The sequence below is a fragment of the Chionomys nivalis genome, chromosome 3 (assembly GCF_950005125.1).
Source record: "Chionomys nivalis chromosome 3, mChiNiv1.1, whole genome shotgun sequence".
NCBI classification, from domain to species: domain Eukaryota; kingdom Metazoa; phylum Chordata; class Mammalia; order Rodentia; family Cricetidae; genus Chionomys; species Chionomys nivalis.
The window spans coordinates 34,381,239-34,396,447 of NC_080088.1; positions in this window are offsets into that span (position 1 = coordinate 34,381,239).

The following is a 15,209-nucleotide window of genomic DNA, read 5'->3' on the forward strand; positions in this document are numbered from 1 at the left end:
GAATAAAAAAACTGCCTTGGCCTGTTGATAGAACAGAACTTGGGTAGGCAGAGAAAACTAAACTGAATGCTGGGAGAAAGAAGACAGAGTCAGCAAGAAGCCATGTAGTCCCACCAGAGACACACACTGAAACCTTAACCTGGTAAGCTACAGCCACATGGCGATACACAGATTAATAGAAATGGGTTAAATTAATATGTATAGTGGTATGGGAGAATTGTTTGCATTCTGTCAATCATGTTATAAATAAATGCTGATTGGCCAGGCAGGAAATATAGGCGGGAAAACCAGACAGGAAGTAGAAATGATGTAATGAGAACAGGAGAATTCTGGGAAGGAGGAAGTTGATTCCTCTCACTCCTGCCCAGACAAACAAAGTAGCAGGATGTGATCTGCCCCACTGAAAAAAGGTACTGAGCCACATGGCTAACATAGATCAGAAAAATGGGTTAATCAAGATGTGAGAGCCAGTGAGAGGCTAGAGCTAATGGGCCAATCACCTTTATAATTTATGGAGACCTATGTGTGATTTTCTTTGGGGCTAAACAGTTGTGGGTTATCGGGCGGGACAAAAACCCCAACAAACAAGCCAGGCCCATTCATGTTACTGTATAGTTAGCCAATAAAGAATCTAGAGCTAATGGGCCATGCAGTGATTTAATTAATACAATTTCTGTGTGATTATTTCAGGACTAAACAGCCATGAACCAACAAGCAGCCCTCTAACAACATTTCATAAAATAATGTTTCATTGGTACTGGTATAGCAGAAGCTTATTGTGGGGAGACTACCTGTTGCAGGTAGCACTATTCCCTGAGCAGGATGCTGGGATGCTGGGCTGCAGCAATAGGAGAAATGACATGAGGATCATGTAGTCATCCATTGTTCTCTTTGTGGTCACATAATGTGACCAGTTTCTTCAGGTCCCTGCTGCCTTAACTTCCACATCATGATAGACTATACTTTGGTCTATAAGCTACAATAAACCCTCCCTTACTTAAGTTTGCTTAGTTGGGAGCAGCCTGAAGAGAAACTTAGACAGGCAAGCTCTTGACATTATTGTTGTCGTTTGTTTGATTGATCGTTTGATTTGCTACCTGCAGCGCACACAGCTTCTCTCTTAGGTTGGCTCCACTCCACACCTGCAGCTCTCCTTGGCGGAGACATCCCAAGATCCTGAGAGCTCTACCACCCCCTAGTCTCTATTGCAACCTTCACATCTATTAACCAATCACCTCTCAGACACTCCAAGGGGATTCTATGTCCCAATACCATATGTTGCCCGACCTCAGTGGCCCTTCATGACCCCATTGGTACTGCTCCTTTCAGGCCTTGAAAACTAGTACTAGTGGAAAATGTTTATAAAACTGAAAAATGCTGCTGACAGCTTGAGATTTAGCCTGTCCCCTTTAGGCCAAAGCCACATCAGCCTCTGGGCTGGCAATGAGGTAACATAATCCGAGACAGTTACTTTTGAGTAGCAGGCGACCTTTGTGGTTTAATATTTTCCCTTTAAATTCATTGGGTTGTTAACAAAATGAAGCCTCCATCCAGGTGTAGATTTTTCCCTCAGGATACTCTTCCACTGCAGCACAGGAGATTTCTCTACAATGGGGCCGAGTTCTTTATCATATTTAAGATTATCATTTTTCTTTTTTTAAGATTCTGAACTCTCTGGATACTGAGTTTGAGCTCCAGCAATCCTAAATATTGTTTGTGCAGACCATGGAAACTTGAGGTCAGGCCTTATTTTATGCAGAGCAAATGGTTGCCTGGCTTGCTAGTGAAGTCAAATTAAATGCAGCGGTAACATTTTATTTTGCCGTACCACGGGCTGCCTGCTACTCACACCATCCATTTCCCTCTCTGCTGCTCAGTTGGTTCAGGGCACCCAGCAGCTGAGAGCATTGGAGCCTTCAGCTGGGAGATTGTGCTGCAGGCTCAGGGACTCTTATTTTTGAACCAGTTACTGCCCCCCCCTTTCTTTGCAAACTCAATTTATTCCCCTGGGGTCTCAGATCTCACACTGGAGAGACAGTTATTGTCTCCACAAAGTGTTTAGTCATTTTCCTATGTGATTCAGCTGGCGCTTGGCTGCCCTTCTGCTCTACTCCTATTTGTCTTGTTTTGCCTCTTAGACAGGATTTGAAAGTGGACTCTCAAACTTGGTTAAATGTAGCAAGTGTGTGTCTTCCAGCTTCTGCATTCCTGTTCCTGACTTACTGTATATTATAGTGTTCTGATTCTGTGAGGGGGGCTCCCTATTGTGGCCCCACTGGGAGCCCATGTCCATATCTGGAAAGGCATGCTCTCAAAGTATCAAGAACCTGAATATTCAAGAGAACTTTTACCTCTTTTCTCCTGGACCCTCTTGGAGACTTGCTGATTTTTCAGGATAGTAATTGCACTCTCTGACTGGCTAGTGTTAATGACAACTTGACAAGTAGATAGAGTAACAGAGGAGCTAAACATCCAGGAATACCTGTGGGGGATTACCTAGGTTATAGGCTAGCAGCTGGACAGTCTTTGGGGAATTATCTTGATCATTGTAATTGAGGTTGGAAGTAGCATCCACTGTGGGTGACACCATTTCCTGGATTGGGTCCTAGACTTGCAGAAAAAAGAGGAAAGCTAACCCAAGCGCCAGCATGAATTCATCACTCACTGCTTCCTGATTTTGGATGTGATGTGAGCAGTTGATTTAAGCTACTGTTGTCTTGACTTTCTGGACACAATGGACTATACCCTTAAACTGTGAGCAAGCATAAACTCTTTCTCTTTTAAATAGCTTTTGTTAGGGTATTTTATCAACAGGGAAAGTATGACAGTAAAGGCATCTGATTATTCCTGTGAGAGATTGGGAAGAATATGCAGTAGAAACCAAATACCTCTCTTTTGATGGCGACCTTCATTTTTCCTATAACTGATATATAACCACAGCCAGTACGCTCTCTTAGGTCTCCAAATTCTTTCTTTTATCTTTGCCTTAGCTACTTACTCATGTTTGTTCCATTTCCTCCCACGGTCTAGGACAAAATTTGTCTTTATTGAAACTCTCAGTCAATATCATTCTCAAGAAATGCTAACAAAATTGATAAGTTCATTCAAGTTGTGATACTCTTTCAAGATTCTTCTTGATAAAGCATCCCCTTACATGATGAATTCTGCTGGGTCTTCGGTTTGGAGCTGAGTTCTTTGAGTCTAACTGACAGTGGTAGATGCTCAAACTCATTTTCTTAGGCCTGACCCTTTCTCACCTCTCCAAGCCTCACACTGAAGTATGCTGTTGCTGTCTTTCCGCACAAGAATTCTTGCTCAGGCCCCATCCTCAGCAGTAGATGGCTAATGCAAAACAAGCTTAATATTATATGAGGATGTTTTTGTCTCTTAATTCTTTGTTTGGAATGGTTTTTTAAAACTTACTGTTTTTTTCTTATGTATTATGGCTTCCAATTTTGTGTTTTTATGGGTTTTATGTGTGTGTCTCTGCTTGCTTATGTGTTTCTCATGCTCTTTCTTTGTTTTCTTTTTTCTGTTTCTTTGTTTTGTTTAGTCTGTTTTTTATTATTTTCCTGTCTGTTTTCTAAAAAGAAAGCATTGGGTGGGTAAGGAGTTAAGGCAGATCTGGGAGGAGAAACTGTGATTACAATATATTTAATGCAAGAACATTATTTTCTGGGAGCTGGACAGATGGCTCAGTAGTTAAGAGCATTGCCTGCTCTTCCAAAGGTCCTGAGTTCAATTCCCAGCAACCACATGGTGGCTCACAACTATCTGTAAGTAGGTCTGTTGCCCTCTTCTGGCCTGCAGGAATACACGCAGACAGAATATTATATTCATAATAAATAAATAAATATTTAAAAAAAACCCAAAAAACCATTATTTTCCAAAAAGTTATTTTTAAGAAAACTCTTGCATAGAAAATCTCTTTGAAGCTAAACATGTGAGCTATCCATGTGGAAAGACTCGTGTGGTTCATTCCTCTTTGACAGCAAGACAAGTGCAATGGGACGTAGAGAGGATGGTGGAAAGGTCTGTGTGAATCACAGACATGCTTATCCCTCAAAACTCAATCTAAAACTCCATTTAGACCTTCTAAGGTTCTTTTTGGGTAATTATACTCAAAGTAATTCTTTCTTGGGATATCACCAGCCACTGTCTAGAAAAGATCGACATTAATTTGGCCTTTAATATCATTTTTCTTGTTTATAATATATAGTAAAAATGTGTATTATCTTTGCCTTCATTATTTCTAAACATGTGAGAAAATAAGTAGGAGAAAGGAGACATTTTTGTTGTTGTTTTTAGAGAGAGTCTTGCAGATCTTGCTATGCCAGACATCAAGCTTGGAGCTTTCCTCCTGGATCAACCTGGTCCTGGGATTACAGACATGCATTTCCACATGTGACTCGGAGAAAAGACATGATGATTTGTAGAATATTTGTATCAGTAAGACATAGATGAAGTTATGGTCATAAGAAGAGCATGGATTATTTTAGATGTCCTCAGAATTTCTTAAAAACCAAGGAGCGGTGAGACATAGACATAGAAATGAGTGTCATGAAGCTATTTTTATGCCCACTTTTCTAGAGCCAAGAGGCATAACACACCATGAGGTGCCACATAGAAGAACACCAGGGTCAGCCAGGAAGCAGAGAATTGTTATAAGGAGAATGCTTGTTTGTTTCCTCACTGCTCAGCCATGAAAAAAATCCCACAGAAACTGTATTAATTAAATCACTGCTTGGCCCATTAGCTCTAGCTTCTTATTTGTTAACTCTTATATCTTAATTTAACCTATTTCTAGCAATCTTTTTATCACCACATGGCTGTGGCTTACTGGGTAGAGTTCCCAACATCTGTCCCCAGTGAGGCTACATGACTTCTCTCTGACTCTGCCTCCTTTTTCCGCCGCATTTGTTTTAGTTTCCCCACCTACCTAAGTTCTTCCTTATCAACAGGCAAAAGCAGTTTCTTTATTCACCAATGGTATTCACAGCATATAGAGGGGAATCCCACATCAGAGAATGTGGGAAGAATGTAGGCAACAGTCTTTATTTGGTTTCCATGAGAAGGACTGGAGTAGCAGGGTAAGTCTATCTAGAATGGGAGAGTTTTAAAACTAGGTAAGATCTGAAGAATAAGAATGATAGCCGGGCGGTGGTGGCGCACGCCTTTAATCCCAGCACTCGGGAGGCAGAGGCAGGCGGATCTCTGTGAGTTCGAGGCCAGCCTGGTCTACAAGAGCTAGTTCCAGGACAGGCCCCAAAAGCTACAGAGAAACCCTGTCTCTAAAAATCCAAAAAAAAAAAAAAAGAATGATACCCACTTGTCTGGGACCTAGCCCTAGCTTATATAGTTAGTGTTCTAGAGAAGAAAATATATATAGATGAAGAAAGTAGTTCTGGAATATGTTCTTTGGATCAAAAGCTAGGATTAAATTTTTAGCTATGTCTAGGGATTACCTTTCCTTTGTAATTGCATTAATCTCCCTGTCATGAATGTAAAAAGACATGTTTAATATAGATGGTAAAGGTTTAAATAATGGATCTTGACAAAACAACACTGAATATACACACCCAGTCTGCAGCACTTGGTGTTTTGTAAGGGCTTGGATCTATGGCTTATTGTACTATTTCAAAGGATAACTTCTCTGCTGTCATAACTCAGAAGGAGTAGAAGCAAACAGAAACTAGAGTTAAGATCATCTTCTTGCAATCATGATGACATTTAGATTAAGTCACTGGAAGCTCACTGGGTACTGTGAGTGGATTTTAGTAGAGACTGAAATTACATATTTTCATCCTGTATACAGTGACTCACTTTAATTTCAGACGCTAACCACTAATGCATTTATAGATGCTTTTCATGAGATAAAATATGATTTGATATAGTTTAGAGCGAGAAACATGGAATTATAATTGTTCTTAAGAATTTTAGGACAGAAAACAGTTTGCAGAGAACTTTGCTTTTTTAAAACTAGATTTAAATTAACAAATGAAAACAAAAAATTTATTCTGCTATATTTTTAAAACATCAAATGTAGACTTTTAGAAAAATGATGCTTCTATTAATTCATATTTTTAAGTATACTTTTATAAGCAGACATTTCAGTAATTTTGTAAATTCATGAGTACATTCCACAAATATCTTAAAAAACACAAAGATTAAAAAATAAAAAGGAAAGTAAGTTTTCTGATAAAAAAAAAACTTCTAACTTAATATTGAAGGCCAATTCTCTGTGGGATTTTCACATTCCTATGTTATCTTTTTAGGCAGAGACATTTTTTGTCCTTTTTCAAACCTTTTTTAGAATATTTGTCATTATAGCTGGAGTGATGGCTCAGTGGTAAAGAACACTTATTGCTCTTCCAGAGGACTTAGGTTTTCATCCCAGTACCTACATGTCAGCTTATCTGTAGCTTCAGTCCTAGAGGATTCATTGCATTCTTTCTGGCTACTGCAAGAACCAGGGACTCATATGATACATAGACATACATTCAGGGAGACAGACACACACATATTTTTTAGAATATTATTTATATTCATGGCAGTGTTTATGCTGTTGGCAGTGGCAGGGAGAAGGATGTGTTCAAAAGGAAATTCATGTGGAAGTCAACAGTGCCTGCAGTGTTCCATGTTTGACCTGGTTAGAAGGTACATGGGTGTTTGCTTTGTTTTTATTCGCCATACTCTGTCTACGTGTTTTACATACTTCACAGTGTGATATTTTATAAGAATGGTTACAAATTACTTTAGAAAGAATTTAACCAGAGTAGGAATAGACACTTTCTAGTAAAAATTAATTAAGTCTTTACAGTCATTATCAAGCATGTTGTTGAGTCTTTGTAGAAGATTTCATCAAAGTGTTATTCTCACCAATGTGCCAGATGAAAATGAACTTGTTATGACCGATCCTCATGCTTTCACATGGTGTTCATTTCTAGATGAATGTTATAAGTGCACACACACACACCTCTTTGAAGTGCTCTGCAGAAGGAAATGCTCAAGAAGACATGAGCAAGCTCTCCTCAGAATTGCCCTTTTTTCACCCACTGCTTGAGGAAAACCAGGATCCATTAATGAGGTGGGTACCAATGATGGATGTTGTTTTCATGCTTTATGCTACTGAAAGAACATAAAACACACGGTAATTTGGTACAATGTGTGAACTGTTCAAGAAAAAAATTTGGCTTTTCATTTCTTTATGCCCGAGACTCTGTATTAAATATTAACATATCTTTGATCTGGTAATATATGCATCTCTAATGTATCCTCTTTGCTGATCCTAGCTCTTTTTTGTACTTATTAAATGAAATTACAGGAAATGTACTCTTCCAAATATTATCTTTTTAAAGATAAAAGTTTTATTTAACTTGTCAATAAACAGTGAAAAGAGAACAGTCAGTTTAGCTGTGTAGTGTGCGAGAAGCCAAAATGAGAGAGTTCTTTGTTTTAGACAGTTTGAAATCATCCTGCAGGTACCTTGTGAGACTAGACATGGAATGTCTTTGAGGAGTGAGGAAACTCATGCCAAGCCAGAGAAAAAGCTAACACCACACCACTGGGTTAACAGCAGGATTGGATTCAAAGAAACCAGGACTTGGATTTAAGCCTGAGCTCATTTTTCATCTAAGTCACAGGTTACCAGCCCCTCCCCCAACCCAAGGTCATGTCTGCTTAGGACTTCTCTAAGGATGCCAGGTCCCTTTCTTCCTCAGGCCCTTACTTTTTTATACTTGCTCACTGAAATTGAATTTGTAACCCTCTAAGCATAATTTAAGGCTCTCTAGTGAGAATGTGTAAGAAAGAAAGAGAAATGAGAGATTTGTGGGGCCCTGAGGGTTGATTTTTTCATTAGCATAAATGTAAGTAACCAGGACAACAGAAAACTCAGTAGCAGATGGCTGATAAGTTCCCCTCTTGTTCAATTTATTCAGAATTGGAATTAATTTTTAATACCACATATTAGCAGCCTTCATACATAGGTAATCTCCTTGCAGTCCCTTCCAGTAAGTGCAAATGCAGCTGATGAAATGAATTCAAGGAAGTCAGTAGGATCCAATAGAAAGTGTTTTCCCACTTCTCCTTGGTCTGGGCGTTTGGGGTCTGAATTTTCCAAGCATGTCCTTCTAAGGCATGTAGTGATGGTTAGCTCTGTTAGGGTTCCACTGTGTGAGCTGATCACAGGCAGCACTGGACGGAAAGTGAGCGAGATTGAAATCTGTTTCCAGGCTTCTCTTTCTCTTCTACCAAATGGTGATCCTGTAAAAGAATCCGTGACTCACTTGTTTCGAGTTCATTCATTTGTGACACAAACAAATGAGCAAACAAAAGAGATGACTTCTGGTTTAGCTTTGAGATGGGTTTCTCAGCCATCAGGAAGAGTGACTATTTGTCTTTATCATCAACAATTCTATTTGATGATAACTATATGAAGGCTATAACTGCTCTTAATGTAATGACTGAAATATGTACAAAAGTCAGATCTCTGACATTTTGATCCATGTAACAATAACGATAGGTACACTTTACAGAGCCCTTATTGTATTTCAGACACAGTATTAAGTGCTTTATAAAAACTTATGAGGATTATTAGACCTTTTGTCTTTCATCTAAAGCCATTAGAAAGTCACTGAAGGGTTTAATAGATACCCAACTGTGCCTCCCAGCAGAATCCATCCCCACCAGTTTTAACCTGATTAATAGTAAAATAAAGATTTTTTTTAAAAAAGAACAAACTGGTATATAGAGAATGTATTAGAATATTGTAAAAATAAAGGTGGCCAGATCATTGAGGAGGAAATAGAAGGAAGTCTTGACAAAAGATTATGGTTTTCAAATTAACAGTAAACCTGTGATGATTTAAATGATGAAACATTTCCCATGGTCTTCACTTGGCCTGAGGTACATTCTAGAGTATTTAGATGAATGGAAGCATATAAACTTTCAGGTAGTGTTTTCAGTCTCCGTTTCTCTTTCTGTTTTCTCCATTCCTATATTCTCTTTTTTCCTCTCTTTCCACTTTATTCCCTTTTTACCTTCGTTGTGATGACAACGTTATACTGCCAGATGTAGTTAGTATAAAAATGTTATATTTTATTATGCTGAGGGTCACCACACTAGGTTCGCACTCTGAATTTCTACCTGTGATCTAAATCCTGTCTCTCCAAGACTGCTCATCTGTGGAACATGTCATAGGTGAAGGTCAGGTCCAGTCTCTAACAGGTCAGGACCGTGGGGAGATTCTCCAGTTGAAGGGAAGATCAAGGTAGGTCTCTCCAGATGTGCAGAGCAGAGCAAAAAATGCTCTTGGTCTCTGCTTATATACTGCCCATTGGGCATCATGGAGCTCCAGCAGTGTGTCTGGTTATCTTGAGTGAGTGATGTCACCGAGTCCTGATTAGCAAGTGCAGCCTTAGGTATAGTGGAAAACCTGACTAAGTTATTTTTACATATCTGAAAGACATGTTTTACTCTGCTCATTATACCCTTCTTATCTCTCTTCTTTCCTCACTTCTTCCCATTTTTGAGTGTTTGGAAAGAACTCTGGATAACAGATAACATTCCTTGATTACAATTTCAAGTATACAAATTCTATGTGTGCAGCAACCATCAAATATCTTGTTCTTCCGAGAATGGCCACAAAAGCCCTATTTCATCATGCTCAAAGTCTTTTTAAAATGATATTTGTGCGGAGCACCTCTTGTATTACAAGGTGTCTTAACTAGAGTTTCCTCCCATGCAAAACACGGTTTCCATGTAGTCTCAAGACAACAGAAACCCCAAAAGACAGAAAAAGGAAACACGGTTGTTAAAAATGTAGAAGAAATAACTTTTCACAAAAAGACCCTTGATTGCTTGTTCAAGATGGGAACATGTCTACAGAATGCTCTTTAGAAGATGGAACCATGCCTACAGAATGCTCTTCAGAAGATGGGAACATGTCTATAGAATGCTTTTTAGAAGGACCAAACAGTTTGTGGAGGTGAAGCACTGTCTGTGCCGTTCTGTCATACACACTAGCAGTAAAGGAGAAACTTCCCTTCCAGGCAGAGCTTATGCCCAACGCAAAGGTCATGTGATTTCTGACAGTTATTCCTGATGAGAGTCTGTGTGAAAGGCCAGTATGTTCACAGAAGACAATTTGGGGCAATTATAACACCCCCAGAGGACATTGATGGGCTAAAGTGAAATTGTATAACCAGGCATAGTGATTTCAGCCTGGAATTATTTTATAGGCCAATTAATAGGTCTTTCATTGTAACTGTTAGAAAGGATTTCCCCAAACGTATTTCTTAAATATCTACATTTGATTCACGTAAATTCCCAAGGATTTTTAATATTAACCAGAAACAAATTGTATACCTTGCACATTATATTTTTATTTTTTATAAGAAAGTTTAGAAATAGCCCCATTGGAGATTAAAGTTTCTCTAAAGTTCGAATTTTGGTTTAAGTTTCTCTCTCTCCCCCTCTCCCTCTCTTACTCTCTCTCCCTCTTTCCCTCTCTCCCCCCTTCCCTCCTCTCAAAAATAATGTTCTTGTGGGGAGTGCTGTCCCTTCCCCTCAGCAGCTGTAGCACTCGGGAGAGTGGTCCTTTCACCAGGGCAACACAGTAGAGCGGGTCTGGAAAGTGTAGGTGTGGAAGAGCCAGCCTTGAGAACATGAAAGCCAGAGAACAGGCCTTGCCCCTTGCTCGTTGCTACAAGTGGTGAAGTAGCTAGGACAAAACTGGAAAGCCCTCCTAGTGGAGAAAACAAGGGAGAACTGGTGGGCTGACCAACCTTGCAATGGCCCAGGCCCAGAAATAGGATTGAATTGGTCCACCCCAACTTCTACTCCACATGTGATCTGCTAGAGCATGGGTGGAGGGGGTTACCTGCAGACCCAGGGCAGCAATAGGATGCCCAGGAAGAATCCCAGTGAGGGTCCCGTGTCCATGATGTAGAGAAGACCAGGGACCTCGAATCAGACCAATAATTTTTTGCTATGTATGCCCACATGTAAAAATGTATAGATAAAGGACTCTACTGCAGACTCGCTATGTCACATCACAGTTCCTGTTCTTCCTTTTTTACCCCCTTTCTCTTAAATTTTATTTTGTTTTATTTTTATTTTTTTTTGGGGGGGGAGATGGGTGAGATCAGAAGGCATGGTGTGAAAGACACAATAAATAAATAAAAAGACAAGAATAAATAAAAAAAAAAGATTTTAAGAAGTATACTCTTATGTACCAGGGTGGCCTTGAACTTCTGAGTCTCTGGATTCTACCTTTCAACTGCTAAGATTATAGATGAGAACAGTACACCAGGCTGGAGTATATTTTTTAAATAACCATACTATAATGGAAATTTTGTGTTGACTATAATCATATTATATAGGATAATAAATATAGAGGAAAGTGTGTCTCTGTGATTTTATTCTTTAAAGCACACACATGGTTCATTTAAAATTGTTCTTGAATTATTACAAGTATCAATTTATCTCCACTTTTTTCTACTCAAAATTATCTGACTGGCCAATAGATGGTGCTGTGAGTTCAACGCTGGTGAAGATTGCATGTTGGAGATTACAAATCCCAGATCTTTATTGAGTTTTAAGGTACTCCACTTGTGACTAATTCATTCTTTCATTTTCCAAAGAACCATTAGAAGCTCATCATGTGTTAGAACTGTGATTGTCTCCCTAACACACACAAGGTCAAAGACAGTAAAGTCTTCAATGTATTTTTTCACAGAGTAATACTATTTTATATTGTGTTACACATTCTTTCATAGCTCAATGACTTATGACTGAAACAATTTGATATTTAGTAGCATTTTATGTTGGTGGTGATGTCACCAGGATTTTCCTGAACAGGTACATTCAGATGGACAGTTTCCTGGGCTCACAGGACTGAGATGGCCTAAGTCATCTTCTTGGGATAGAATACCGACTGTTGTCTGGGGATGAAAGTGTTCCACATCTTTCAGATCTACTGCTACCTTCTGTGGTCATTGCAGACAGCGCTGAGAGACAGTGAAGCCAGAGTTTTAAGTCCCACTGAGATCTGCCTAGACTCCTAAACTACATCAAATTACTTCTTGGATAATTAAACCCGAGATTGTCCAGGATTGCCAGCAGGGACAGAGACTCCAGCTTTTAAGGAGAAAGTGATGAATCGCATAGTAACGGGGCATGCATGCTGAGAGGGGAGGACTTGGTGGGCATAGTTTTTTTTCAATCTATGAAAACAAGTAAAAAAACAAACACTAGTGGAATGGTTCTGCTTCCATTTGTCTGTCTTCCTGTGAAATTGTCACAACAAAAGCCGGAGCTTGCATTTTTTATAGAAAAGTGTAGTACACATTATGGAAAATTTCTATTAGGCAGGTAAGGCCATTGTTTTGATGAGGAGTAAAGGCAGATATTGGTTTGCACAGCCAGTTTACATGGCTTGTGATGTGGGATTCTCCTCTGTATGCTGGGAATACCATTGGTTAATAAAGAACAACTTTGGATCAATAGCAGGGTAGAAATTAGGTGGGGAAAACTAAACTGAATGTTGGGAGAAGAAAGGCAGAGTAAGAGAGAAGCCATGTAGCCCTGCTGGAGCAGGACAGAACTTTATCCAGCAAGCCACAGCCACATGGCCATACACAGATTATTAGAAATGGATTAAATTAAGAAGTAAGAGTTAGCAAGTAAGAAGTTAGAGCTAATGGGCAAACAGTGATTTAATTAATACAGTTTCTGTGTGATAATTTTGGGGCTGAGCAGCCAGGAACCAACAAGTAGCTTCCAACAAATTTGCACCAATGTGGTTGACTAAATCCATGTTAAACCTAAGAAAGCTTGGAAAGGAATTCTAGACACTAAAAAACAAAGCTTAGCTGCATCCCCCCCCCCATGGGCTTTGTTTGTTGGTGGCATGCTGCAGCTCCTTTAAGAGAGGTTTTCCTGATTCAGCAGTAGCAGAAAAAAAGTCAAGCCATTTTAGAATGCTGGCTTTCTGGGCCATGCTGCCAGCATGACCTCTGGCTCTTTCAGGAGGCCAAGCATTTAAATGGAGTTTTGTGAGCCGAGTGCTACAACTGCTTAATGGCTTAACATAGACCCTCTGCATACTTGGAACTGGGGCAATGTGCATGGCTTACAGAGGTGGTGAACATACTTCTACCATGTTGGACTGTGTGGAGCAAGCAGTCAGGGCTGTATATACCCTAGTAATGCTGCAGCTTAGGCTTTTAAGAAGTGCTTAGATTTTAAGAAATAGTCCTGGTCAGAAAATATTTATAAATACACAATAAAGACAAATTCAGATGGAAAACTCTTCTAAATGGGTCACAGTTTTTAATAAATGTACGTAGACTTGGGAGAGAGAAGCAAAAGAGTATAAAGAGTTATAAAAGAAGTAAATAGTTTTAAAAAATAAAACACAGTCTTTAAAGAGACAGAATACAGACAGTTATTGATTAAAGGAATAAAGAAAAGAAAATAAATATTAAAAAGTAGTAGAGTAAAAACAAGCCATATAAAGATGAAAAATTCACTGAGAGTCTGGATTTTTTTTTTACTATGAATGAGCTAAGTACAGAGAGACATTTCATTGTATTGGCTGCTAAGCTGAACCTACATATATATTTTAAAGGTATCTTGATTACAAAATTTGGGTCAAAGGATTTGTTGCTTTGCAAAAGAGGTTCTGCTTTGTTTCCACAGAAGGTGAAAACCTGTGGATTCATTCCAGACTAATGTGGTTTGATGGACTAAGGTTCCCCAAAAGGTCTCTGTGAACAGCCCCAAAAATTATTTCGCCCAATAAACAGCAGGAAGCAGTTTGGAGAAAAACTATGCCCATATTTTCAAATATTGTTTATAAATGTTTCTTTACATTTAAAGGGGGATATGCTATAGAGATGGATACTTTGCATTGGTATGGATCTTACTCTATTGATGTAAATTTAAGGTCAATCTTGTTATATGTATATTTCTGCTCTTGATTAAGTTATTGTGTTTGTGCAGCTCATTTAAAAATGTAATGTATAATTAAGAAATATAGGATAACAGATAGTCATCTATAATGGTCAAGCTTGTAGTCATGTTAGTTAGATTGTCTAGATGTACAGATGGATAAGCATTTTTCAAAACTTTCAAAGACTACAGAATATGACATTTAAAATGTTTAAGAATTTAGGATTTTCATGACAGTGAGACACATCTGCTTCTGGCAGCAGAAATAACTTCAAGAGGAAGATGGGCATCAAAGAGGCTCCTTATGGAGTTTGTTAGCCATTTGGGCAAGAAACTGATCTTGTCTGGACTGCTTGATGAACTGGACATACAGGACTCACAGAAACATAATTGCTAAACTCTCCTAAAAGTGAGATGATATTTTAAGGTTCCTGTTTCATGAATGACTCTGCTAGACATTCTGCAGGATACAGAAAAAAGTGACTGACAAACCGCGAATATAGGTAGAACTGTCTTTGAAATTTCCTGCTTCATGGAGAATTCTGCTGGATACTATGGACCTGTAGGCTGAAGATGGATGTCCCAATGGTACAGAAGGACTTTGGGTGACTGTCCAGGCATCAAGATGTCTCTATCAATTCTAGAGTTTTGGAAGTTGCTTATAATACACTTCCTTTTTACTTAGATAATATTATATCCTTCTGGAGTCTTTGATGGAGTTGAAGAATAATTATAGTTTTATTTAGTTATAATAAAAGATAAAGTATATATAAATATTTAACTGTAATTCTTGCTTTATACCTGGTTTGTTAGATATAATTTTACTATGTTAAATTTAAAACCTTTTTTTTTTATTTAAACAGAAAAGGGGATGTGATGTGACATTCTCCTCTGTATGATGTGACTACCATTGGTTAATAAAGGACTGCTTTGGACCTATAACATTGCAGAACTTACATAAGCAGGGAAAACTAAACTCAGTGCAGAATAAGAGAGAAGCCATTTAGCCTTGCTGGACCCAGACAAAACTTTCCTGGTAAGCCACAGTCATATGGCAATACACAGATTAATGGAGGTGGGTTAAATTAATATGTAAGAGTTAGTAAATAAGAGCAAATAAAAAGCTAGAGCTAATGGGCCAAGCAGTGATTTAATTAATAGAGTTTCTGTGTGATTATTTTGGGGCTGACCATCTGGGAAATGAACAAGTGGCCTTTTCCAACAGGCCTGAGCACACCTTCCCATGCCTCTCC